General features: G+C 47.7%; 1 protein-coding gene and 1 pseudogene across 1 annotated transcript in view; one reads left to right on the top strand and one right to left on the bottom strand.

The window, feature by feature from the left end:
- LOC112135122 (outer dynein arm-docking complex subunit 2) overlaps positions 1-13,798 on the bottom strand; it is a 64,700-nt gene extending 50,902 nt beyond the window's left edge. Inside the window, exons 1-2 of the mRNA XM_054523175.1 lie at positions 13,397-13,798; positions 336-596 (exon numbers count right to left, since the gene is read on the bottom strand). The gene's annotated coding sequence lies outside the window, so the exon portion shown is untranslated. The remainder of the gene's footprint in view (positions 1-335; positions 597-13,396) is intronic.
- A 198-nt stretch (positions 13,799-13,996) lies between these two features.
- Positions 13,997-23,082, top strand: LOC100442436 (leucine-rich repeat-containing protein 37A3-like; annotated as a pseudogene).
- Positions 23,083-24,510: the final 1,428 nt, after the last annotated feature.

The following is a 24,510-nucleotide window of genomic DNA, read 5'->3' as shown; positions in this document are numbered from 1 at the left end:
ATACACATATGGGTGGAAAGACTAGGCATAAGGCAGCAATGGATGTTGGCAGTGCAGTGACCTAGATAATGTATACCCTGTCAAAACAAATTTACCCACAAAAATTAAAAATTAAAATTGTGTTTAAAAACTTTAAATTTAAAATTTAGAAACATACCGTGTTGGCCAAGCCACATATCCTCAGACTTCACCTGTGTGTTTCTGGTTCGCAATCCCTGGTTTAGAGGATTTCTGAGATTCAGAGAGGTTAGGTGACTTGCCCCCAAACCTAGAGCCAATCAATAAAAATATGTACAACGAAGATATCAAATCCTAGAAGCAAGTAACTGGCTTACCTGACAACATAACCTGATTCAAATGCTGAGGGCGCCAAACTTGTGTTCCACTCAAGTGGTTCCACAAAAACAAATTTTGCCTCCTGGGGATGTTTATAGATAAAATTCTCCACAAACAATAATTTCTTTCAATATCACTTCATTTAGAGGGGTGATTTCGAGGATTCCAGTTCCATGTCCGGCAGCCGTCCACTGCGTCAATTTCATCAGAGCCACACCCATGGGATCCACCAGTGCTCAGACCTGAGCTTAGCACACGCACTACATCAGAGTAGAAAGAGAAAGAGACAATAGCATCCACCTTTTCCTTGGAACATTTTTCATTTTCAAGCCTTTAAACTAGTACTCCCCATCCCACATTCTGCTTATTAATCTTGGAAGATTTTTTTTAAATTATCTAATTGCTCTTCAGTTCAATGAAGTAGTAAACCAGCACTAGATAAAACTGACTAGTATTTAAGAACTTTCTGGTATTTGTCTGCTCTGAAATTAATAACTTCTTTCTAATTTCCCTGGGGCCTAAGAGAGAGGATTCAAACAGATAGGCATAAAACCCAAACAGAAAACTCCAAAAGTGGAAAAAAAGAAGTGGAAGAGGTTGGCATTAAGGGCTTTTGTTCACAGTTCTGTTGGGAGCCAGCAGTTTCAGGGACAAACGCTCCTTTGAGCCAGGACTCACATTGTTTAGAATTATACTATTAAACTGAATATTGTTATCCTGACTTTCTTATAGTGACAATATCTGCATCATCACAATGATGACTGAAGAATATGATTCTGATAGCTCTGGCTTCCCCAAGTGCCTTCTGAGTTAAAAAAAAAAAAAAAAAAGAAAAAGAAATAGAATAAGAACAGTATTGTGAAATATAATTTTTTTCTGAAAATTGATGTAGGAAACATTGATCCTATTACCAGACTATCTGGACAATCCAAATACTATATTCTCTGCCCATATGTCCTGCCCAGAATGACATTTTACTGTAATTTGCAACCTTCTTAAGAGTTAATGTGAGAGATGTAGGAATAAGTGAGAGGCTTTCTGTCTTTTTATCTAAATTAGTTACCGGAAGAGTCTAGCAGTAAAATTTAAAACAAATTCAAGGGAAACAAACTTCACATTAGCTAAATAGAAATTAGTCTGTAAAAGATCTTTTCAAAAATAACAGTATCTGTAACATTAAATAAGAGCCAAGTTAGAAAGCAAGTTCTGACTTTAATTTATAATGAACATTTAAGGCTTTTTTTGCAGATAAGCTATACTTGTTTCTTTTCTCATTTGTAATAACACTTATTGATAAAATATTTCTTCCATAATATTAGAAGAATGGTTATACAATTAAAAATAGAATAAAATTAGGTTTTTTCCCATCATTATATTTTTACAAAGGCTCAAAGTACAAAGATTAGACTTGGAGATTTTACATTCTGCACTGTATTAAATCTTAGAACTATCTATTAAATTCAATCACAGGAGATCATTGGATCTCAACAGGGCAGTACTTTCTGCTGATAAAGAGTATAGAAATATTATAGAGATGTCTAGTTACCAACATGATAGGAAACGGGGCATTATCAGCCTTTAGTGATGAGGACCAAGGATATAAAATATCCTTCTGTGCGGGACAGTACCTCAGAAGGAAGAATTCTGCTGTAACCTCCAGGCATCTGGTAAGTGAAAAGCTTCAGATAAGCACTACCTGAGCCTAGAATTTTTCTACACTTTGCAAAAATCGCAAAGTATTTTGTCACAGTTTTATTATACCCTGAATTTTCCAGAATTGTAGCTATCATAAATGAAAGGAAGGTTGTACATAGTTTGTTTTACATGGAATTTTACCAAGACATCATTGATAGCAAGGTTATTTGAGAAATTTAAGTTGCAATGGCACGTCTGTTACCAGTCTGCATTTGGGGCTGCTGTGTTTACAGTAATTCTGTGTAAGGCTGGACATCTGACTACTTCCTTAGATACTCTAGCGTAGTGGTAACTCAAGCATTTACATGCCGATATTAATTATTTTCTTTATAGTTAGCACACTATTGATATTTAAAACTTTATTAAATATGTACGATTATAATCTATGATCTTGATTTCAGGATCGTAAAGCAGCATTACAAAATTTTGTTATAAAAACCAAGTACTGGATCAGATAGGGTCAAGAACAACTGATCCAGACATATATACCAAAGTGTTCATGAAATAAAGCGTAGAAGTTAGTGCACGAATTTGTTCTGGGCGTTTGTTTTAGTATTCCAGCATTTTGTTTCTATTGCTAACCGATGAGAAATGCTTTAGATTTAAACACATAAACATGTTCTGATGCGTATGTGTGAGACTCTTGCATTTCCCAATGTTGCATAAAATAAGCGCAAATAAGTGTAAAATAAGTGCAAACAGCTTTATCTTATACAGAAAGACAGGTGAACAGCTCGTCTTTAATCTTAAGCATAACATTTGTTTCCGTAATCTTATAAAGATTGCTTCTTGCACATTTTTAAAGAAAAAAATGTGAAATTAAATAGATTATGTAATGCTATGGTAGTCAACATACCATATAGTAACTTCTTGAAGGACCTAGCACAGAACTAAGAAATGCAAAATCATTCTTATTTCCGTCAAGATAAATTTCGACAGAAATGTAGCATTTGAATCTATTCAAATTGTATTTCCAAGTCCAGTGAACCGTAGCAATGCACAGTTTTATTCAAGAAGGTTGGTCAGCTTAAGAAAACTTCAGGGTGAGGCCGGGCGCGGTGGCTCACGCCTGTAATCCCAGCACTTTGGGAGGCCAAGGTGGGCGGATCACGAGGTCAGGAGTTCAAGACCAGCCTGACCAACATGGTGAAACCCCGTCCCTACTAAAAATACAAAAATTAGCCGGCTTGGTGGGGCGCGCCTGTAATCCCAGCTACTGAGGAGGCTGAAGCAGGAGAATCACTTGAACCCAGGGAGGTGGAGGTTGCAGTGAGCCGAGATCGCGCCACTGCACTCCAGCCTGGGCGACAGAATGAGACTCCATCTCAAAAAAAAACAAAAAACAAAAAAAACACCTCAGGGTGGCCTATGACAATCCAGAAGGCAAGTTCAATGTTATTAGAAAATAAATAAATGGTGTTCCAAAATGGTCGGTATAACTCAAAACTAAGATTTTAAAATCAAAAGCAGTTGCTCCCCAGTTCCTACCCATTGCCAATCCATTAGCTCTTTTGGCTTAAGAACCATAGTTAAAATGAATCCATGTAAATAGCACATACCTTTGAAGTAAAGAAAATAAGTTTAAAGATTAAAAAGGAAAAAGCTTTGATTACGTGTTTACATAAACTGGGAATCAGTTAACACTCATTTTTCTCTCTATCCAATAGATACCATAGATTGTTTTTCTTTTTAATGGTCAATTTCAAGCTTCCAGCATCATTAGTGAAATGAAACCCATTCGGGAATCACGTCGTTAACACTTCTGCAGAAGCACAACCGAATTCTTTAGGGGGCTATGGAAAGGCAGCCATCAGCTCTGAGATCTATGAACGTGGTTGGTAACATCCACCGGGAGTCCACGCATACACGGCTTTCTGAGAATGCAGAAATTACTCAGTAAGACCTACAGAAAATCGAACTTTTAGAACTCGCATGAACAGGGCCCTAAGTAAAACCAAAGCTAAGCCTAGTGTGGGATGACGGCCCCCACCAGACTCGTTACAAGAAGGGGGCGTCAGAGCTGAGACCCTAAGTTTCCAGGGATGGATTCGGTAAGGGGACGAGGTGGGAAGGGACGGCGAAGACCACGCTGGGAGCGGGAGGCAGAGCTGCAAGGGCGAAGGAGAAAGACGTGCTCGGGGAAGGGGAGGCAGGGAAACAGCGGGAGAAATGGAGAACCGATCCGGGAGGTGATGGGGTCAGGGTAGTGCAGAGAGGGGCGCAGGGACTGAGGAGCAGATGGTCCCCAACCGAGGGCCGAGGCAGGGTCTCGCGGGGCGGAAGGAGCGAGATGCGGCTGGAAGAGAAAAGGGGAGAGGGCGGGTCTCGGCCCCCGGGAGGGAAAGGGGAGCAGGCGAGAGCAGCAGCGGCGGGGCAAGAGAGCAGCCCGGGCTTCCCGATCTACACAGTCGGCTGCAGAGCCCCCATGGGGTGGGCCTGGGGACCCGCGGCCGAACTCACCTGCAGCGCCCTGCCCCGCCGCAGTCGGCGCCCGCCTGTTGCTAGGACGCCACTCAACCTCAGGGGCCCAGGGCCGCATAAGGCTGTGCCGTCCGCTGAGGCCTCCCGGGTTTGTGCCCTCCCCCGGGCGCCGCCCCAGCCCTCCGCTCCCAGTCTCACCGGCCACGATCGCAGCCCCGTCCGTCACCGCTGTCCGGGGACCTCCGCGCATCCAAGATTCCCGCGGACTCGCTGCACCGAAAGCCCACGCCAGAGACGCTCTGCGCCCGCGCTGGGTTCCACCAGCGCCGGCCACCTGCTGCTTTCCACTCGGCCCCTCCCGGGAAACACTTTTACTCAACTCCGCATTTCCCTTTCTCAAACACGCTTATACAACTCCCCAGTATGCATCCCAACTCACTCCACGTGGTGCGAAAGGTTGACCTTCAGGGAGGTCGTGAGCAGTTTTGGGGTCTGGGGCAAGTCAGCAGAAACTTAATTTTGAGCAGAAAGGAAAGAGAAAATATTCCTTAGAAACCCTTTTTACATTTCTCTACAGGCTTCCAGACACGTGCGTTGTATGTACCTGAAATCTTCACTGAGTACCCCCAAATAGCATAGGGCCTCTCCTAGAATATTTGAGGCTAACATGTTTCTCTCCAAAAAACGAATATGGTAGAATACTCTGATACTCACCCAGAAAGCAGAAAGCGCTCTTCAATAGGGCAGAGGATCGGAGTGAAATGAAAACATGTCCCCCACCTCTTTTTTTAAATGTCTTTTACCTTTGTCCATTAAGATGGTTTTGACCCCACCTCTAGACACCCTACCAGCAAGAGTCCCAGCTGGAAAACCAGTGAGGGACAAGGGAGTAGGAATATTGAGGCAGGGGTGGGTGGGGAAGAATGCACTATCTTGGGGTGGAGGGACACGGTGCTTAGGGGCCAGTGCCAGAGCATTTAGAATGATGGGATGTTTCGGAATTAAAACTGGATTCTTTCCTAGATGCCAAAGAGGCAAATGCCGAACGTCTTCAGGATATCACTTGTCATTATACGGATACAGCTCAAATCAGAACCTTCCTGCAAACATGTAGGAATATGAGATCTAGATATTTGTCCTTTGTTTTCAGTTTTTTGGAGGGTCGGATGTGTCCAGAATTGGTGGGTTCTTGGCCTCACTGACTTGAAGAATGAAGCCGCAGACGCTGGTGGTGAGTGTTACAGTTCTTAAAGATGCTGCGTCTGGGGTTTGTTCCTTCAGATGTTCAGATGTGTCCCGAGTTTCTTCCTTCTGGTGGGTTCGCGGTCTTTCTGGCCTCAGGATCGAAGCTGCAGACCTTCATGATGAGTGTCACAGTTCATAAAAGTGGCACATCCGGAGTTGTTTGTTCCTCCTGGTGAGTTAGTGGTCTCACTGGCTTCAGGAGTGAAGCTGCAGACTTTTGCAGTGAGTGTTACAGCTCACAAAGGCAGCACGGGCCCAAAGAGTGGGCAGCAGCAAGATTTATTGCAAAGAGCCAATAGAACAAAGCTCACCACCCATAAAAAGACTGCAATAAGCTGTGGCTGCTAGCGCAGGCAACCTGCTTTTATTCACTTGTCTGGCCCCACCCACATCCTGCAGATTGGTCCATTTTAAAGAAAGCTGATTAGTCCATTTTACAGAGAGCTGATTGGTCCATTTTGACAGGGTGCTGATTGGTGTGTTTACAATCCCTGAGCTAGAAACAGAGTGCTGATTGGTGTGTTTACAATCCCTGAGCTAGACACAGAGTGCTGATTGGTGCATTTACAATCCTCTAGCTAGACATAAAAGTTCTCCAAGTCCCCACTAGATTAGCTAGACACAAAGCACTGATTGGTGCATTTACAAACCTTTAGCTAGACACAGAGTGCTGACTGGTGCATTTACAATTCTCTAGCTAGACATAAAAGTTCTCCAAGTTGCCACCAGATTTGCTAGATACAGAGTGCTGATTGGTGCATCCACAAACCCCTGGAGCTAGACATAGAGTGCTGATTGGTACATATACAATCCTCCAGCTAGACATAAAAGTTCTCCAAGTCGCCAAGCGACTCAGGAGCCCAGCTGACTTTGCATAGGCCTGGTGGATCCTGCGCCAGGGGCTGCGGGTGGAACTGCCCTTCAGTCCCCGGCGGTGTGCGGGCACTCCTTAGCCCTTGAGGGGGGTCAATGGGATCTGTCGCTGCAGAGCAGCCGGCAGTACGCCCATGGAGGGGAGGAGCCAGGGGAGGAGTGGGGGGAGCGGGGAGGGGGGTGGGGGGCCGGGCGGAGGGAGGGGATGGGGCGGGGGGGGGGGGCTGGGGGAGCCGGGGGGGCGGGGGTGGGGGTTTGGGGATGACAGGCTGCAGGTCCTGAGCCTTGCCCCGCAGGGAGGCGGCTGAGGACCAGTGAGAATTCCAGAGTGGCACGGGCGGACCAGCAGTGCTGGGGGACCCGGCACACCCTCCCCAGCTGCTGGCTCAGGTGCTAAGCCCCTCACTGCCCTGAGCACGCCAAGTGCGGGTCCCGCCGACCCCACGCCCACCCGGAACTCACGCTGGCCTGCCAGCGCCTTGTGCAGCCCCAGTTCCCACCCGTGCCTCTCCCTCCAGGCCTCTCCCTCCACACCTTCCGTCAAGCAGAGGGAGCTGGCTCAGGCCTGGGCCAGCCCAGACAGGGGCTCCCACAGTGCAACGGCGGGCTGAAGGGCTTCTCAAGCGCGGCCAGAGTGGACACTGAGGCCAAGATGTGGCGGAAAGCGAGCAAGGGCTGCTAGCGCCTTGTCACCTCTCAGGGGGATGGAGTCCGGCTCTGTCACCTAGGCTGGAGTGCAGTGGCGCTATCTCTGCTCACTGCAACCTCTGCCTCCCAGCTTACTGCAACCTTTGCCTCCCAGGTTCAAGAGATCCTGAGTAGCTGGGATTACAAGCATGCGCCACCATGCCCAGCTAATTTTTGTACTTTTAGTAGAGACGGGTTTCACCAGGTGGGCCAGGCTGGTCTCCAACTCCTGACCTCAAGTGATCCACCCACCTAGGCCTCCCAAAATGCTAGGATTACAGGTGTGAGCCACGGCACCTGGCCTGTTTTAGGTTATTTTCTTCTCTTTTTGAAAGTGCAAAAGTTGTTAGGAATTGAATAGTTTCGCCTAAAGGAGCCTCTACCTGCAGAGAAGCTTAGGCTCGCAACCAGTGAGAAAAGGGTTTATGCTAATATGTATATAGCCTGGGCAACAGCACAAAAACCCTGTCTCAAAAAAAAAAAGTATAGTAAATTATGAAAAAGAATAAGCATCTTCAACAATAAAAAACGAAAAAAAATAAAAACTATACTCCACAATTAGAAAACAATAACTCTTAGGTTGTTAAAATATTTTTTGATATATTGTAAATAAGACACACTCAGTATATGTGCAGAAAAGATTAGTATAGGAAACAGCTGTGATTATAGATATATAAACTAGAGAAATGCTAGTCAGAAATAGGTTTATCAGTTATAAGAGAGAAGAAATTTTTATTTGAGTAAATGTAGAGTCTATAATGTAAAAATATACAATTTTTTTTATTAAATGTTTATTCAAATATAAAAATAAAAGCTTATAAATAGGCCAAAAGAAATATTGTTGGTTTATAATCAGGTTCATAGGAACTAAAACAGAGTAATTAGATGAGAGAGTGTGCAAATGATTGTGTTATTTTAGTAAAAATATCTAACACTGTACCTTTCAAATTAAAAATATACTTCTTTTTTAAAGGTCAACAAAAAATTATTGTGCTTCACATTTTTAAAATTTATCATTCTTGTAGTATAGTTTGAAGTCAGGTAGTGTGATGCCTCCAGCTTTGTTCTTTTTGCTCAGGATTGTCTTGGCTACGGGCTCTTTTTTGGTTCCATAAGAAATTTAAACCCTCTACCTCTACCTCTACCTACCTCTACCTCCCTCTCCTTCTTTTTTCGGTCTCCCTCTGTTGCCAAAGCTGGACTGTACTGCCGTGATCTCGGCTCGCTGCAACCTCCCTGCCTCGGGCTCCTGTGATTCTCCTGCCTCGGCCTGCCGAGTGCCTGGGATTGCAGGCGCGCGCCGCCATGCCTGAATGGTTTTTGTATTTTTGTGGAGACAGGGTTTCGCCGTGTTGACCGGGCTGGTCTCCAGCTCCTGGCCTCGAGTGATCTGCCCGCCTCGGCCTCCCGAGGTGCTGGGATTGCAGACAGAGTCTCGCTCACTCAATGCTCAATGTTGCTCAGGCTGGAGTGCAGCGGCCTGATCTCGGCTCGCTACAACCTCCACCCCCCAGCCGCCTGCCTTGGCCTCCTAAAGTGCTAAGATTACAGCCTCTGCCCCGCCGCCACCCCGTCTAGGAAGTGAGGAGCGTCTCTGCCTGGCCACCCATTGTCTGGGATGTGAGGAGCCCCTCTGCCCGGCCACCCCGTCTGGGAAGTGAGGAGCGCCTCTGCCCGGCCGCCATCCGTATAGGAAGTGAGGAGCATCTCTGCCCGGCCGCCCATCATCTGGGAGGTGAGGAGCGCATCTGCCCGGTCGCCCCGTCTGGGAGGTGAGGAGCACCTCTGCCCGGCCGCCCCGTCTGGGAAGTGAGGAGCGCCTCTGCCCGGCCGCCACCCCGTCTGGGAGGAAGTGAGGAGCGCCTCTGCCCAGCTGCCCCGTCTGGGAAGTGAGGAGCGCCTCTACCTGGCCGCCCCATCTGGGAAGTGAGGAGCGCCTCTGCCCAGCTGCCCCGCCTGGGAAGTGAGGAGCGCCTCTGCCCGGCTGCCCCTTCTGGGAGATGAGGAGCGCCTCTGCCCGGCCACCCTGTCTGGGAGGTGAGGAGTGCCTCTGCCCAGCCGCCACCTCATCTGGGAGGAAGTGAGGAGCGCCTCTGCCTGGCCGCCACATCTGGGAGATGAGGAGCACCTCTGCCTGGCCGCCCCATCTGGGAGGTGAGGAGCACCTCTGCCTGGCTGCCACCCCGTCTGGGAGGAAGTGAGGAGCGCCTCTGCCCGGCCGCCCCATCTGGGAAGTGAGGAGCGCCTCTGCCCGGCCGCCCCGTCTGGGAGGAGAGGAGCGCCTCTGCCCAGCCACCACCCCATCTGGGAAGTGAGGAGCGCCTCTGCCCGGCCACCCCGTCTGGGAGGTGAGGAGCGCCTCTGCCCGGCCACCCCGTCTGGGAGGCGAGGAGCGCCTCTACCTGGCTGCCACCCCGTCTGGGAGGAAGTGAGGAGCGCCTCTGCCCGGCCGCCCCGTCTGGGAGGTGAGGAGCGTCTCTGCCCGGCCGCCCCGTCTGGGAGGTGAGGAGCGCCTCTACCCGGCCGCCCATCGTCTGGGATGTGAGGAGCGCCCCTGCCTGGCTGCCTCATCTGGGAAGTGAGTAGCGCCTCTGCCCGGCCGCCCCATCTGGGAGATGAGGAGCGCCTCTGCCCAGCCGCCCCGTCTTGGAATTGAGGAGCGCCTCTGCTAGGCCGCCCTGTCTGGGAGGTGAGGAGCACCTCTGCCCAGCCGCCCTGTCTGGGAGGTGTACCCAACAGCTCCGAAGAGACAGCGACCATGGGGAGCAGGCCATGAGGACGATGGCGGTTTTGTTGAAAAGAAGGGGGGGAAGTGTGGGGAAAGGAAGGAGAGATCAGATTGTTGCTGTGTCTGTGTAGAAAGAGGTGGGCATAGGAGACTCCATTTTGTTCTGACTAGGAGAAATTCTTCTGCCTTGGGATGCTGTTGATCTATGGCCTTTCCCCCAGCCCCGAGCTCTCTGAAACATGTGCTGTGTCAACTCAGGGTTAAATGGATTAAGGGCGGTGCAAGATGTGCTTTGTTAAACAGATGCTTGAGGGCAGCATGCTCTTTAAGAGTCATCACCACTCCCTAATCTCAAGTACCCAGGGGTACAAACACTGCAGAAGGCCGCAGGGACCTCTGCCTAGGAAAACCAGAGACCTTTGTTCATGTGTTTATCTCCTGACCTTCTCTCTACTATTATCCTATGACCCTGCCATATCCCCCTCTCCGAGAAACACCCAAGAATGATCAATAAATACTTCATAAAAAAAAAAATCATCACCACCATGCCCAATGACTTCAATAAACCTCTTGAGTATAAACAAGCAGGAAAAAAAAAAAGAAATTTAAAGTAGTTTTTTCTAATTCTGTGAAGGAAATCAATGGTAGCTTGATGGGGATAGCATTGAATCTGTAAATTACTTTGGGCAGTATGGCCATTTTCATGATATTGATTCTTCCTATTCATGAGCATGGAATGTTTCCATTTGTTTATGTCCTCTCTTATTTCCTTGAGCAGTGGTTTGTAGTTCTCCTTGAAGAGGTCCTTCACATCCCTTGTAAGTTGGATTCCTAGGTATTTTATTCTCTTTGTAGCAATTGTGAATGGGACTTCACTCATGATTTGGATCTCTATTTTTGGTGTATAGAATGCTTGAGATTTCTGCACATTGCTTTTGTATCCTGAGACTTTGCTGAAGTTGCTTATCAGCTTAAGGAGATTTTGGGCTGAGACGATGGGGTTTTCCAAATATACAATCATGTCATCTGCAAACAGAGACAATTTGAGTTCCTCTCTTCCTATTTGAATACCTTTATTTCTTTCTCTTGCCTGATTGCCTTGGCCAGAACTTCCAATACTATGTTGAATAAGAGTGGTGAGAGAGGGCATCCTTGTCTTGTGTCAGCTTTCAAATGGAATGCTTCCAGCTTTTGCCCATTCAGTATAATATTGGCTGTGGGTTTGTCATAAATAGCTCTTATTATTTTGAGATACATCACTCATAAGTGGGAGTTGAACAATGAGAATACATGGACACAAGGAGTGGAACACCACATACTGGGGCCTGTTGGGGAGTGGGGGAGTACAGGAGGGATAACATTAGGAGAAATACCTAATGTAGATGACGGGTTGATGGATGCAGCAAACCACCATGCCACACGTATACCTATGCAACAAACCTGCACGTTCTGTACATGTATCCCGGAACTTAAAGTATAATAAAAAGAAATAAAATAAAATTTATCCTCCAAGTGAAATTACTATAAGAAGATAAATCTAACCTATAAATAAATAATCTACTATTTGGAAAAGTTAATAAACTTCTCAACACACAATAGAATTAAGGAAGATAGGCTGGGCGCCGCGGCTCATGCCTGTAATCGCAGCACTTTGGGAGGCCGAGGCTGGCAGATCACGAGCTCAAGAGATTGAGACCATCCTGGCCACCGTGGTGAAACCCCGTCCCTACTGAAAATACAAAAATTAGCCGGGTGTGGTAGCCTGTGCCTGTAGTCCCAGCTACTCGGGAAGCTGAGGCAATAGAATCGCTTGAACCCTGGAGGCGGAGGTTGCAGTGAGCCGAAATCCTGCCACTGCACTCCAACAGGAAATTAATAACAAAAAAGAGACAGTACGGGGGTGGAGAGAGTGTGTGTGTGTGTATGTGTGTGTGTGTGTATGAGAGAGACTCTGGGGGTGGGGAGTGTATCTGTGTGTGTGTGTGTGTGTGAGAGAGAGAGATTATCTCTGCTTCTTTTGTGGAAAAGCAGCCCCACCTCCTCCTGCTGATCAGAGTATATGAATCCTGCCCCAGTGGTGATGTATTTCTTGTCTTTTGGTTACTGGATCCAAGGAATCTAAAGCACCCAACCGATAACCTTTAGAGAGCAGGACTTGCCTGCCTTCCAGATCCCAGAGCTGCAGTGATAAGAAGCACAGGAAAACCTTAGAAGATTATTGGGAGCATTTGTAACTGGGGACACTCCTGTTTCTACCTCTTAGTTTCCTGTAGATTCTTCCTATGGAGGAAGAACTACTATATAAAGATCTGTGATTGAATATGTATAAAAGATGATGCCTCCTGCTTTCAGAATGTCTCCTTTGGCTTAGTACCTCCATTGCATCTTGAGAAGATTTCCCCAGGGCTCCATGAGTCCAGCTGCTGGTGTTTTGTTTTGTTTGAGACAGAGTATCACTGTCTCCCCAGGCTGGAGTGCAGTGGCTCAACTGCAACCTCCGCCTCCCGGGTTCAAGTGATCCTTCTGCCTCAGCTTCTAGAGTAGCTGGGACTACAGGCGCCCACCACCATACCCGACTAATTTTTGTATTTTTAATAGAGACGGGGTTTCACCACGTGGGCCAGGATGGTCTTGATCTCTTGACCTCGTGATCCACCCACCTCGGCCTCCCAAAGTACTGGGATTACAGGCGTGAGCCACCGCGCAGGGCTGGAATTAAGGCTATACATATATTGATTTTTTTTTCTTGAAATCTACGTGGATTCAAGACTCATTAGTATATTGAACGGGAAGAAACAAGATGGCGGCTGAAGGTGATCCAGAGTGGCGCCCCAGCAATTCGGACTGAGCTTTCTCCCTCCACCCGCTTCGGCAGGCCGGGCCCCTACCGCCTAGGCGCCCAGCCCCTTGGGCTTCCCCGTCAGGCCCCGGGGCTCCCCACTGCCCCCACTGCGCCCGCCCCTCCCCGTCCGCTTTCCCTTCTCCCCCAGCCTCAGCCGCCGCCGCTGCCCACGTCCGAACCCATCGGGGGCTCGGCTAGCGGCAACGGAGTAGCAGCCAGGGCAGGTGGGCCGCCGCCAGGATGAGGTTGCGCCCAAGATGCGGCTGAGCTCGCCCAGGGTGGGCAGCAGTAGCCGGCGGAAGCCGCCGCTGCCGTCCACACACACACACACACACACCCCACCACACACACACACACACCAGCACCCGGGGCCGTTGGCGGCGGGGGCGAGGGGGCGGGGGCAGCCACCTGGCGTGCACCACCGCGGCCCTCGGGCGGTCATGGAAGTGGTATACGATGACCTCAAGAGCGAGGAGGAGGAGGACGGCGACGCTGAGGAGACCCAGGAGTCTGAGGACAACTAGGAGGATGAGATGGAGGAGGACGACGATGACTCCGATTACCCTTACCCAGAGGAGCTGGAAGACGACGAGGACTCCAGTTACTGCAGGGAAAGCAGCTTCAGGAGCCATAGTACCTACAGCAGCACTTCAGGCTGGAATGCAATGTTGAGATCTCTCCTCACTGCAGCCTCTGACTCCCAGGTTCAAGCGATTCTCCTGCTTCAGCCTCCTGAATAGCTGGGATTACAGGTCAGTTTCTCTCCCTGGAAGGAAGAGTATTCTCAGATTTCACCTTGAAGGAGGAAGAGTTCAGGCTGCCAGAACTGGACTACCACTTCTGAATATCCGGAGGCGATGTGGCGTGACTTCGTTGGGAAGCTCTGCTGTGCCCCCACCCCACCCTACCCCACCCCACCACTGCAGGCCCTGGAGTCCTGGGACCACCCGGGTCTGCGACCAAAATCCTTCCTCACTAAGGGGAGGGGAGGGGATTCCTGCGGGGCGGGATGGGAAGGGGTGCTTGGACGGGATTGTGACATAAGATTGCCATGGTGACATGGAGCAGATCTAGACCCGAGCCTAATAAAAGTGGCATAAATAAAGGTGTCATAAAGACAGGGCGGGGCGCACGCTTATAAGTGGCACGATCGTCTTGGGGCTGCCAGAATGGCTCCCGCTCAGTGCGCGATGCCAGCATGTGTCATGTCTGGGCTGTGTTTCTGGGGCCTATGGCCCCTCCTCACGTGGCAACTATTGTGGCTACTAGTCAAGGAGGCCCAGACTCTGGAGTGGGTCAAAGATCTGCTCCAGCTGACCTCTAACCCCTGGGGCCGCCTGAGCCCTGGTCTTCTGCTCCTCCCATCTCCCATGGGACTCTCCTCATGCACTTATTGCCCCAGCAGACCCTGAGGACTTTGATTACCTGGGGCCCTCTGCTTCCTCGCAGACGTCGGCCCCACCCCAGGAATCAACTGAAAATTTGGTTCCATTCCTGGACACGGATTCAGCTGGAGAGTTGCCCCTAGGGCCAAAGCTGTTCTTGGTTGCACACCAGGATTTCAATGACAAGCTGACTCAGCAAGAAAGGCTCCCAGAGGTGGTTCCAATGCTGGACAGGGATCAGAACCAGACCCTAGTTCAGCCTCCTCACCTCAAAAGTAAGGTTCAAACTGCAGATCTAGATCGGGCTGCAGGTCATCAGGCAGATGAAATACTTGTTCCACTAGACAGTAAGGTTTCAAAACCAACCAAATTTATTGTTTCGCCCAAGAACCTGAAGAAAGATCTAGCTCAGCATTGGAGCATTGCTGAGATTCTTGGAATTCCACAGCAATTATCCAAACATCAGCGTTAGAAACAGACTTTGCAGGATGAATACTCAAGTATGGATACGCTGTATCCTGGCAGCCTGCCTCCAGAACTCTGGGTGAACCAGATGAGCCTCCAGGTTCCCCTGAGCAAGTTGGACTTTCTCAATTCCATCTAGAGCCTGAAACTCAAAATCCAGAGACCCTTGAAGACATCCAGTCCTCTTCACTCCGGGAAGAAGCCCCAGCGCAGCTTCCACAGCTCCTTCTTCAACCCAGCAGGAGGCCCCAGCTCTGCCTCCAGAGTCCTCCATAGAGTCTAGCTCAAACTCTACCAAATCATGAGGTGACAGTTCAACCTCCAGGTGAGGATCAAGCTCATTATAACTTGGCCAACATCAGAGTTAAACCTGCAGATGTGGAGGTTACCATAACTTCGGAGCCTACTAATGAGACAGAATCTTCCCAAGCCCAGCAGGAGGCCCCAGTTCAGTTTTCAGAGGAGGTGGAACCTTCTGCAACCCAACAGGAGGCCCCAACTGAGCCTCCATGTCATCCTATGGAGCGTGAACTTTCCATTAGTGAGCAGGAGCAGCCAGCTCAGCCTTCTGAGTCTTCTGGGGAGGTTGAATCTTCTCAGACCCAGCAGGAGACCCCAGCTCAGCCTCCAGAAGAAATGGAACCTTCTGCAAACCAAGAGGAGGCCCCAGCTGAGCCTCCAGGTCCTCCTGTAGAGCCTGAACTTTCCCCCAGTGAGCAGGAGCAGCTAGCTCAGCCTTCTGAGTCTTCTGGGGAGGTTGAATCTTCTCCAGCCCAGCAGGAGACCCCAGCTCAGCCTCCAGAACATCATGAAGTCACCGTTTCACCTCCAGGTTACCATCAAACTCAGCATTCAGATTTGCTCAATGTCTCTGTTAAGCCTCCAGACATGCAGGCTACAGCCTCCACACCAGGAGGCTACAGCTCAGCTCTCAGGGCCAAGTAATGATGTGGAACCTCCCGCCATCCAGCACGGGGGCCCACCTCTGCCTCCAGAGTCACTGGAAGATGCTGGACCTTTAGCAATTCAACAGGAGACTTCAGTTCAATCTCTGGAACCTATTAATAATGAGAACCCCTCTCCAACCCAGCAGGAGGCTGCAGCTGAGCATCCACAGACTGCTGAGAAGGGTGAGTCTTCTCTAACCCAGCAGGAGGCCCCAGCTCAGACTCCAGAGCTCCCTAATGTAGTTGTAGCTCAACCTCCAGAGCTCCCTAATGTAGTTGTAGCTCAACCTCCAGAGCATTCAAACCTGACTCAAGCCACAGTTTAACCTTCGGACCTGGGGGTTACCATCACTTCAGAATCCACAACAGAAGCTGAACTTTCTTCAACTATGCAAGAGACCGCAACTCAGCCTCCTAAGAAAGTTGTACCCCAACTTCCAGTATATCAAGAGGTAATAATTCCAACACCAGGTCAGGATCAAGCTCAGCATCCAATGTCACCCAGTGGTACAGTTCAACCGTTGGACCTGGGACTTACCATCACTCCAGAACCCACTATGGAGATTGGACATTCTACACCCCTGAAGAAGACTGTAGTTCCTCCAAAGCACCCTAAGGTGACACTTCCACATCCAGACCAGGTTCAGACCCAGCATTCAAACCTGACTCAAGCCACAGTTCAACCTTTGGATATGGGGCTTACCATCACTCCAGAATCCACAACAGAGGTTGAACCTTCTACAGCCCTGACGACTACAGCTCCTCCTCCAGAACACCCTGAGGTGACACTTCCACCTTCAGGAAAGGGTCAGGCTCAGCATTCAAACCTGACTCAAGTCACACTTCCATCTCTGGACCTGGAGCTTACCATAACTACAGAACCTACTACAGAGGTTAAACCGTCTCCAACCACAGAGGAGACCTCAACTCAGCCTCCAGACCTGGGGCCTGCCATAACTCCAGAGCCCACTACAGAGACTGGACATTCTACAGCCCTGGAGAAGACTACAACTCCTCATCCAGACCAGGTTCAGACTCTGCATCAAAAACTGACTGAAGTCACAGGTCCACCTACTGAACTAGAACCTACTCAGGATTCACTGGTGCAGTCTGAAAGTTACACCCAAAATAAGGCTTTAACTGCACCAGAGGAACAGAAGGCCTCCACAAGCACCAACATATGTGAGCTCTGTACCTGTGGAGATGAGACACTGTCGTGTATTGATCTCAGCCCAAAACAGAGGCTCTGCCAAGTGCCTGTGCCAGAGCCCAACACCTACAATGGCACCTTCACCATCTTAAATTTCCAAGGAAACCATATTTCTTACACTGATGGAAATGTATGGAAAGCATACAGTTGGACCGAGAAACTAATTCTCAATGAAAATTATTTGACTGAATTACATAAGGATTCATTTGAAGGCCTGTTATCCCTCCAGTATTTAGATTTATCCTGCAATAAAATACAGTCTATGGAAAGACATACATTTGAACCACTACCATTTCTGCAGTTTATAAATCTTGGTTGCAATTTACTCACAGAACTGAGCTTTGGAACATTGCAGGCCTGGCATGGAATGTAGTTTTTACCCAAGTTAATTCTCAATCACAATCCTCTGACAACTGTTGAAGATCCATATCTCTTTAAATTGTCAGCATTAAAATATCTAGACATGGGAACAACGCAAGTCCCACTTACAACAGTTGAGAACATTCTCGTGATGACTGTTGTACTGGAGAAACTGATCTTACCTAGCCATATGGCCTGCTGCCCCTGCCAATTTAAAAATAGCATTGAGGCTGTCTGCAACACAGTCAAGCTGCATTGCAACAGTGCATGTCTGACAAACACCATACATTGTCTGAAGAAGCATCTGTAGAGAATACAGAAGGAGTGTTCATGAAGGTGTTACAAGCCCGGAAGAAGCACATGAGGAGCTGACTATCGAGCCGGAGGCAGCCTCAGACAGCAATGGCATCAATTTGTCAGGCTTTGGGAGTGGGCAGCTAGACACCAATGATGAGAGGGATGTTATCAGTGCACTAAGTTACATCTTGCCTTATTTCTCAGTGGTAAATCTAGATGTGAAATCAATGTTGTTACTGTTCATTACACTGCTTTCTTCAAATGTGCAAGATGGAGATAGGCCCCTGGGTATTTTGAATAACAATACAAAGAGCCCCTCTCTTCAACCTACATCCAACAACTCAACTTATAAAAATTAATTGAGAAAGCTGTATTTGCTGGAAAATATGTTAGATGCAGAAATACAAGAAAAAAATTGATGAAGTTAAAAGGAAAGAAAAAACTGCCATGCTTATGCAGTCCAGACTTCTAGGTAACAAACTTAAATGCCAAATATTTGAAAAGAAATTAGAAACTATCTAACCACAGGAAAGCAGCCTGGCAAAGATTCAAAGTGTAGGCAAAAACCCGCAGAGAGTAAACAGAGTCTTCATGGGCCCAAGGAGCATCCTGAAAAGGCACTTCAAAGAGGTGGAAAGCAGAGGATCAGGAGGGAACAGGGTGCCCAGCACTTGTGGAGAACGCTGCCAAAGAAAAAAGGCTCAGGAGTCCAGCCCTAAGGGAGCTGAGACAGCCTCACATAGAGCAGGGGCCTGAGAAGTTAGTGGGAAACACCGTCTACACCAAGCCTTTGTTCATCCAAGAGCATAAGGCCACAGTCTCCTCTGTGCTGAAACCCTTCTCCATGGGTGCGCCTTCAGCCTCCACCCCTGCAAAAGCCCTACCTCAGCTCAGAGACAGATCAAAAGACTTAACCTACGCCATTTTCATTTTAGAAAATGCAAAGGCTAGAGTTAAAAATATGAAGACTGCTAAACCAAACGTACATTCCAGAAAAAAATACCGCTTTCATAAAACTTGCTCCCGTGTGGCCCACAGAACACCCAAGGCCAAGAAGAGTCCAAAGTTCAGAAAGAAAAGTTACCTCAATAGACTGATGCTCGCAAAGAGGCCTCCGTTCTCAAAGAGCCTCATAAATTCCCTTTCCCAAGGGGCTTTTTCATCTTTAGGAGACCCAAGTCCTCAGGAAAATCCTTTTCCAGAAGTATTTGCTCCTTCAGAACGTTTTATAGAAAACACTAATGTAAAAAACACAACTGCAAGAAATGCCTTTGAAGAAAACATTTTTATGGAAAACACTACTAGGCCAGAAGGCACCATCTCTGAAAACACAACCCACAGTCATCCTCCTGAGGCAGATTCCGCTGGGACTGCATTCAACTTAGGGCCAACTATTAAGCAAACTGAGACAAAATGGGAATACAACAACGTGGGCACTGACCTTTCCCCCAGCCCAAAAACTTCAATTACCCATTGTTCTCGTCCCCAGGTGATCAGTTTGAAATTCAGCTAACCCAACAGCTAAGTTCTCTCATCCCCAACAACAATGTAAGAAGGCTCATTTCTCAAGTTACGTGGACCTTGAAGATGGACTGCTCTGAGACCCATGTGCAATTGACCTGTGCCAAGCTCATCTCCAGGACAGGCCTCCCTGTGTCCGGAATTGGTGGGTTCTTGGTCTCACTGACTTCAAGAATGAAGCCGCGGACCCTCGCGATGAGTGTTACAGCTCTTAAGGTGGCGCGTCTGGAGTTTGTTCCTTCTGCTGTTCGGATGTGTTCAGAGTTTCTTCCTTCTGGTGGGTTTGTGGTCTCGTTGGCTTCAGGAGTGAAGCTGCAGACCTTCACGGTGAGTGTTACAGCTTATAAAGGCAGTGTGGACCCAAAGAGTGAGCAGTAGCAAGATTTATTGCAAAGAGCGAAAGAACAAAGCTTCCACAGTGTGGAAGGGGACCCGAGCTGGTTGCCACTGCTGGCTCCGGCGGCCTGCTTTTATTCTCTTATCTGGCCCCACCCACATCCTGCTGATTGGTAGAGCCAAGTGGTCTGTTTTGACACGGCGCTGATTGGTGTGTTTACAATCACTGAGCTAGACACAATGGTTCTCCATGTCCTCACCAGATTAGCTAGATACAGAGTGTCAACGCAAAGGTTCTCCAAGGCCCCACCAGAGTAGCTAGATACAGAGTGTCGATTGGTGCATTCACAAACCCTGAGCTAGACACAGGGTGCTGATTGGTGTATTTACAGTCCTGAGCTAGACATAAAGGTTCTCCACGTCCCACCAGGTAGCTAGATACAGAGCGTCAATTGGTGCATTCACAAACCCTGAGCTAGACACAGGGTGCTGATTGGTGTGTTTACAAACCTTGAGATAGATACAGAGTTCCGATTGGTGTATTTACAATCCCTGAGCTAGACATAAAGGTTCTCCATGTCCCCACCAGACTTAGGAGCCCAGCTGGCTTCACCCAGTGGATCCCGCACCGGGGCTGCAGGTGGAGCTGCCTGCCCGTCCTGTGCCCTGCGCCTGCACTCCTCAGCCCTTGGTTGGTCGATGGGACTGGGCGCCGTGGAGCAGGGGGCAGCGCTCATCCCGGAGGCTCAGCGGCACAGGAGCCCACGGAGCGGGTGGGAGGCTCAGGCATGGTGGGCTGCAGGTCCCGAGTCCTGCCCCATGGGAAGGCAGCTAAGGCCTAGTGAGAAATCGAGCACAGCACCGGTGGGCCCGCATTGCTGGGGGACCCAGTACACCCTCCGCAGCTGCTGGCCAGGGTGCTAAGCCCCTCATTGCGGGGGGCCGGCAGGGCCGGCCGGCTGCTCCCAGTGCGGGACCTGCCAAGCGCACGCCCACCCAGAACTCCAGCTGGCCCGCAAGCTCTGCGCGCAGCCCTGGTTCCCGCTCGCGCCTCTCCCTCCACACCTCCCTGTAAGCTGAGGGAGCGGGCTCCGGCCTTGGCCAGCCCAGAAAGGGGCTCCCACAGTGCAGCAGTGGGCTGAAGGGGTCCTCAAGTGCCACCAAAGTGGGAGCCCAGGCAGAGGAGGTGCCAAGAGCAAGCGAGGGCTGTGAGGACTGCCAGCACGCTGTCACCTCTCATCCTGATGAAGCTTCTCAGTGAGCAGCAAGAAGTAAACGTGTCCAAGGCAGAATGGGATACGGACCAGTGGAAAACTGAGAACTCTATCAATGAGAGCACGGAAGTCCAGAATGAACAGAAACAGCAGAAGTTGAGTGAGCTCACAAAAGTTCCAGGATATGGCTATAACAACAAACTCATCTTGGCAATATTTGTGACCGAAATACTAACGACTTTGATTACAATTTTTTGCCTCATTGAGATTTATTCTCACCGAAGGTCATCACAAGAAGATGGAGAAGGATTCTCAAGGGGCATTTTCAGATTTCTGCCACAGAGGAGATGCTGTTTGCAAAGTGAGACTCAGGATGGATCTTTCTCAGACAGCCACTCTGGCTTAAAGATATGTACAAACTTCTCAGTGCCACAAGAGTAAATAACCAGGCATGGAAGCTGTACAAGAAGTCATGTAATGAGGATGAGATCCCCATCTGATGAGGACAGCGAAACCCCAACAGAGAAGGGGGAGGAGAGTGAAGCCCTGCCACTGGAGGAGAACACAGAGTGACCCCAGCCTGCCTCAGGCCTCCTGCAAAAATACTTAGCGTAAACAACAAGGGCCATCAGAAGGAAAAGCAGGACTGAAGCCAGCGGACCACGCATCCACAGAGGCAGCGGGTGGAGGAAGCACAGGGCCTTCGTTCCCTCCCTTGTTTCCCAGTCTAATTAATCACCCAGACCCGAAAACATATCCTCAGGGGGTGGAGATTTTACAATTAAATACCATTGTTCTTGGTGAAAAAAAATCATTAGTATATTATATATTGTGCACTGACAGTGACATAGCATAATTTCTTTATCATCCTGAGAAGTCTACAAGACACTGGAAGAATGACTAATCTAGTTGTTCAGTTATCTTAACTTTCAATGTATCTGTTTTGTCTTTTTGTCTTAATTTTATGCATAGAACTGCAGTGATTCTAACTAAAGTGAATAATAATTCAAGAAGCTTAGGCTCTATTAAAAACACACTCATGAATTCTCTATTTAACATGCCTCAATTTAGCAATTTAGTCAAAAGTAAGTATTTTCCACCTTTACGGTGGTTCTGCCATTTCCAAATTCTTCCCCCCAAGTGCTCTCAATTTTGTTGTGTTGCTTTTTTTGGAAAAAATTATCACCACAGCCCTGTTTAAATTTAGGTAATGGCTCCCTAAAGCCTCCATGATAACATCTGAATTTCTGACAAGGTGCCTCCAAGTTTTATTCCAAATTCTTATTTCACTAATTTTTGTCATACATTCTATGTTCCTTCCAAATCCTCTTTATCTCCCAAAACTCAGTTCCTCCTCTGCCTTTGCATGTGGTCTATGTGGAATGCCCAACTTATTTTTTTGGTAGTGACAGGGCCTTGCTCTACTGGCCAGGCTGGAATGCAGTGGTGTCATCATAACTCACTGTAGCCTCAAACTCCTGGATGCAAGCGATCCTCCTGCCTTGGCCTCCCAAAGTGCTCAGATTACAGATGTGAGTCACTGCGCCCAGCCCACCTCTTTCCCACAGAATGTATCCTCCTTGTTCCTCAAGGTCAGTAAATATGCTTCCTCCTCTCTAGTCTTTTCTGGTCTTCTCCAGAAGCCAGGATCAGGAGTCACTATACCTCCTCTGTTTTCCCCAAGCACTTTGTTAATAAATCTTTCATAGAATTCATTGCAGTATATGATATGCATTGGATTATATTGCATTATAGTGTTACATTTGCATCTTTTTCTCCACATTGTAAATTTCTTGAGGATAGAGAATTTCCTTTATTCATTTTATGTCTAACATTATATTTCTTGTCATGTAATAAGCAATAAAATTTTGATGACTTGAATGATGTGAGAAAACAAGAAGAAAAAAACAGACCTGAGGATTACACAGGTGTATGTCTTATTTTTCATTCTGCATAACTTCTGCCTGTATTTTATTGATAACCTTGGCCTTGAATATACATAAGTGGATAAAATGTCTCATATTTCGGAGTAGGTTGTAGCAAATTAATCATCTAATTGCTTGTTTATACTGTTCAATTTGATCATCACAGTTTAGGTCTCTAGCAAGAAGAAAAAGAGGACTTTCACGTATGTGACAAATAAATAAATAGGATACAAACAGGATTTGTTAATAATCGGAATCTGTTAAAAACAAGATAAATCTTTACTGTTTTGTGATAATAACAAAGTAAAATAAGTTGTGTTCCTAGGGTTTATTTATAAATTAAACACACTATTACCACTTTATTTTCCAATTTCATCTCTTTAAGAAAAAAATGTGTTACTTTAAAATGATCTATGAGTACAATTTTATATGGAAAGGGCAATAACATTACTTTCAATGCAAACAGAAGTTCATCATTGCAAGGGCAACTGTAAAGAAAAACTTTTTATTCACAACAGGGTGTGTGACATAGGCCTTTAACATGGGGCCAATGTCGCTAAGAAGTTGAAAATACAGTATTACAAAATCAGTAGAAAACAAGCAACAAAACAAAAGTGTCTGTCTTCTTTTCTTTGTCCAACATGTTTGGGTATTAGTATTGAAGGAGCTCTATAACAAGTGCAAATGATGGGTGAAATGAATCAGCTCTGCTCAGCATATACACAGAGACGATAAAGTTACTTATGCAAATATAGCTCTGCTGTGTTAATTGCTACAGGACTTAGATCAGGTATGGCAGAAAGATGGCCAGATTTAGATGACCTAGACACTGATGTCACACTAAACTCTTGGAATTGGCTTCTTGGCTTTCCTCCCTGACAAGTGACTGAAATGGGGGTAGGGTTGAATTTTATGAAGATGTGACACTTACCCCACCACACACACGCACAAATTATTGTATTTCCTTCTTCGTGCCTGTGTTATGGCCTGCTAATGGTATACTTTACTTGAATGAACTCATGTGCTCCAAATTTCCTATGGGATAGAGATTGATAATATTCCCCATTTTAAGGAAATTACAGCTTGAATAAACTAAATAATGTGGCAAGAAAGCTAGTAAGTTGCAAAGTCAGGGATGGTCCCAGGATTCTGTCTCTGGAGACTGTCCTTTCCACCCCATCACACATGGCTGCTGATCATCGAGACAGGTTTCCATGATGCATAGGATGGTGGGTGAAGTGGGTGGAGGCAAGACATGTTCACTACACTCACACCTGTCATTTACCAGCAAATCAGCCACGGAAAGCACCACGGTCCTTAAATAAATGACCCCTGCTGGGACTTCCCTTAGATAGCTGACATGTTTGAAGCAGCCCTGGCTCACAGCGAGGCTTGGGGCCTCTGTGGGGATGCGCATCTGCCCATTTGATGTAGGAGAGCCTCCCAGCACATGGAGTAGGCATGCCCTGCAGAGAGCATTTTTCTCATTCCTCAGAGCATCGATTTTAAGACAGATCATCCTGAATTGCCCTTAAAGCTGAGGGCAATCTGTCCTCACACATCACTTAAGAGACAGAAAGAAACTGTGTGTGTGTGTGTGTGTGTGTGTGTGTGTGTGTGTGTGTGTGTGTGTGTGTGTGTGTGTGTGTGTGTGTGTGTGTGTGTGTGTCTGGAGACATTTCCTTTTCCTCTCTCCCCCGCCAAGGCACCTGCTCAGCACACTTTCCTGTTCGCTTTTTCCTCCTGGGCAGTGCCCATCCTCCCTGCCTGATTCAGATTCTTCCCTGGTGCTGCTGTCCAATATTTATTGCTCAGCTAAGTATCAAAAAAGAGGAAATACAAAAACCTTGAAGGCTACTACGTGCTAGGTAATTTCACACACTTTATTGGAGAAAACAAAATTTTTCAGAGCTTGTTTGCTGACGCAGCCACACAGTGAACTAGCGGCAAATCCAAACTGGACTTTGGGCCAAGATAACCCTAAACCCGTTCATTTTCCTTAATCCCACCAGAAATCACCCTG

This window comes from Pongo abelii, chromosome 8, assembly GCF_028885655.2.
Source record: "Pongo abelii isolate AG06213 chromosome 8, NHGRI_mPonAbe1-v2.0_pri, whole genome shotgun sequence".
Lineage (NCBI taxonomy): Eukaryota > Metazoa > Chordata > Mammalia > Primates > Hominidae > Pongo > Pongo abelii.
Note: the sequence above shows the minus strand (reverse complement) of the source record. Positions and strands in the feature narration are given on the sequence as shown.